Source organism: Mastomys coucha, unplaced genomic scaffold, assembly GCF_008632895.1.
Source record: "Mastomys coucha isolate ucsf_1 unplaced genomic scaffold, UCSF_Mcou_1 pScaffold20, whole genome shotgun sequence".
Classification (NCBI taxonomy): domain Eukaryota; kingdom Metazoa; phylum Chordata; class Mammalia; order Rodentia; family Muridae; genus Mastomys; species Mastomys coucha.
In genome coordinates, this window is record NW_022196903.1 from 16325254 (window position 1) to 16329095 (window position 3842).

Genomic DNA, 3842 nt, shown 5'->3' on the forward strand with positions numbered 1-3842 from the left:
AGTTGATTTACTTTAAAAACATGGCTCCTCATATGTACAGCATGCTCCAGTGGAGGACAACACGCCCCAAAGTGTTTTAATAGTACAAGTCATGATTAATGGGTTGGTATATTAAAGGAGAAGAAAAGGACACAAAGTTTAAGTGGGGGGGTGGATTTAAAAGTGAGGGCATACCTGGAAAGAGTTAAGGAAAGGAATTTGGAGTAAGTATGGTCAAAATACACTGTATGAAATTCTAAAAAAGTTAGTAAAATATATTTTAATTAGTGTATATTTTATTGAAATTGTTGAGCAGTTTGATAAAAGACTGACTCTTAAGTTTAGATGTAGATATAAAGAATCAAGATAAACTATTTTTGAGTTTAATATTTATTTTCAATTATGTTTTTGTGTACTTCTGTGATTGGTTTGTGCTCATATTAATATAGGTGTCTGTGGAGACCAGAACAGGCTGTCAGATGCCCTGGAGCTGAGGGAACAGGTGCTTCTGAGCTTCTGATGTATGTACTTGAAACTGAAGCCAGGTCCTCTGTGGGATGCATTGTTACCTCTACAACTGAGCCATATTTGCAACCCCTGTGAAACAAATAGTTTCTGAAAATAAGAACAAAGATAAAAAATTTACATATTTTAAACAAAATTTTTCCTTTCTGAGTAATAATCAATAAGCTAAGACTATATAATGTTGGGATACATACAGAGAAATAATAATAGACAAGATTAGTGAAACCAGAAATATACTGACTCTCACATACATGTTTAACTAATACTTGACAAAGACACTGAAGTAGCAATGGGAAAATATTTGACAGTAAGTTGTGCTGGAAAATACACATTTAAAAGAAATGAGTCAATGACTTAACCTTTATGTTCAAAACATAAAGAAAATTAACTATAAATGTTTATAATTACTAAGAGCAAAAAGTCTATGAAAATCTACAAAAATAAATTATCTGGGGGAAATGTGCACATTTGGACTATATGAATATTTATTAGGTAGGAATAATTGTGAGTCATTAAACTAGTTTATAAGTATATTGGACTCTACCATGCAAAAAATCTTTTTAGGATTTATGTATCTCAAAATAAAATATAAGCTTGAATAAAAAATATTAGTAAGAAACTTTCAGGCACCATGCCCAATGAAAGTGAACAAAGGATTTAAACAGACATTCTATAACCAAGAATATGAAAATATTACCTAAATATTTTTAAATGTGTTTTCTATCTTTCTTTACTTAAGAAATACAAAGTTGTTGCAGAATATCTGACCACACTGTACCCCTGACAGTGTGTTATTTACTGAAATAACCTGTTTCTATTTGTGGTTCAGGCCTTACCACATACATTTAATCCCTTTGGCTGGAGTAGTACAGACACCCCCTTTGATATACAACTTTAATCTCAAATAATGAAGGCAAACTTGGTTTGTAGAAGGAAGCATTAATGCTTAAAACTGCTGTCTAATTGAGTGGCGGATAAATCAGAGATAGACTTACAGAATAGGATATGCCTAACTCTCCCACAAAGAGAGTAAAGGGAAGCTATCTAAGAGAGAACAGTGCAGAGAGAACAAAAGAAGTCTTATTGGGAGAGATTTACAGAAACAGGTTGAAGAAAGAACAATCTAGACACAAGTGAAGGCAGAACAAGCCTGAAGATTAGAATTAGATATTGCCAAAGTTAATATGAGCCCAAGCATAGCAATTCAAGAAACTCTGAGAGAAGTCTGATCGATTCTGTTAGCATGGAACAGAATGTTTGAGCCAGAACAGCTCAGTTGACCAGCCAGCCAGGGTTCAGAAAGAGCTGTAAAGGGTGAGTTTATTCATCCATAAATCTCAGAGGCTAAAAACTTTCTTTGGTGTGATAAGGTTGTATGAAGGCTAGAAGCTTCCAAAACTAGGCCTAGGTTAGCAGACACAAAGTAAGCCTCAGTGACAATTATTTAAGACAAATAAATGTTACATTTACAAAAGGTAAAATGGCAAAAGTTCTTATATACTTATTGGAATCAATAGTATAAAAAATAAAGAACAAACAGAACTGGGTGGGCATGGAGGTAGGCTGGGGAGGGTAGGTCTAGGTGGAGTAGGGGGAGTAAATATGGTTCAAACTCGTTGCATGTAACTTTCAAAGAACTAATGAATATTTTTTCTAAAGTCTTGCATTATCAAGCCAGTAATAACCCACAACTATCAGGAATCTAAATGTCAGTTGAAATACAAATGTCACAAAATCCTAGTGTTGTCAGATAAATTTCATATAAATTCAGTGGGGGCTGTCGAGGTGGTTCAGAGGTTACGAGCACTTGTACTCTTACACAGAACTTGCCTTTGCTTCCCAGCCACCACATAGTGGCTCATGACTGTTTAAATCTAGTTCAAGAGATTTGATTCCCTCTCTGGCCTGTGCTCACACCACTTATGCACATAATGCAAGCACATCCATATAGGCAAAACATACATACAATAAGATAAATACTTCTAAATATAAATAAAAGCAAATTCAGTGTGTAACTGCATACACAAACAATTATTGGGTTTTGCCCAACATAAAAAATATATATCAACAAAAATACTTTTCCATGAATGTTTACAGCAAGTTCGTTTTATAACTGTAAAAACCCAGGAAAATTGTTATCAACTGCCTAGTAGATAAATTATGATAGAGCCACACTTCCATTATCAGTACTCCTCACTAACAGGAATGGATGAATACTAATCCACATTACAGCATGAGTGAATAAACTTGGACAATGCTGAAGGACAACCTAGCTCGCTCTGAATATCAAGCAAAATCCTTAGAAAAATACAATAAAACACTATTCTTATACTGGTTAGCAAAAGAATGGGTTAGTACAAAAACTTATATTTAGAGAAAACTTCCAGGATAAGAGTAAAGCAAGTAAATTTGTTGATATTTTATGCTTTCACAGATTATAGACAATGTTAGACTTCTGTGTTTATTTTCCTTTATTTAAACACTTTGACTAGTCCAGTAACCAAATATCCCCTTTACAATGAATGGGTCATTGTATTTTCTCACAGTGCATATTACAAAATGTGATTAGGTATAGCTCAGAGTTTATTGTAACCAATAGATTTAATTCTTGAAAGTCTTTAAAATATTGATCAGAATAGATTTCTAAGTGTGTTAGCTGAAGGAATGACTTAGAAAATTAAAATTACAAATTAAAAAATTATAACAATATTTTAAAGACTGTGAAAAGAGAGTCCATAGTTCATGTCATATCATATGCCACATGTTATATATTATATATATCACAGGGTATATCACATACTATGAACTTGTGATTAAAATCTACAATGAAACTCAGTCAGCCTAAAAGACATGGCAGGGATTGTTACGGAAAGGGTTTGGGCCAAGTAGATAGAAGATAAAATAGAGCAGTGGGGTGAACATGATCAAAACATATTACACGCATGGACACACACACAAAGAGAGAAAGAGAGAGAGAGAGATTCATACACAAACACATGCACACACAGACATACATGCACATACATATATGAACATTTCAGATAGAATAAAATGCATTTCAAAATAAAACAAGTAATGAAACATTTCTAATGTAATAATATGCCAAAAGATGTAATTTAGATGCAGAAAAAAATCCACATGAGGTCATGGCACAGCTTTAGTCCAAACACACAGGAAGCAGAGACAGGTAGTATCTGTATTACAAGGATACTGTAATACAGTAAGCCTGGTCTACATAGCAAGGGCTCTATAGTCATACCCTGTCTAAAATAATAATAATAAAAGAAAAAATTGTAAAAGACTTAACAAAAGGAGTTATGCAAGTATTATGTAAATAT

The 3842-nt window shown here is 33.3% G+C and overlaps 1 long non-coding RNA gene across 1 annotated transcript in view; it reads right to left on the reverse strand.

Moving 5' to 3' along the window:
• Nucleotides 1-361: 361 nt before the first annotated feature.
• Nucleotides 362-3842, reverse strand: part of LOC116098014 — a 9216-nt gene continuing 5735 nt past the window's right edge. The window contains exon 2 of the long non-coding RNA XR_004121668.1: nt 362-594. This is a non-coding gene — a long non-coding RNA (uncharacterized LOC116098014). The remainder of the gene's footprint in view (nt 595-3842) is intronic.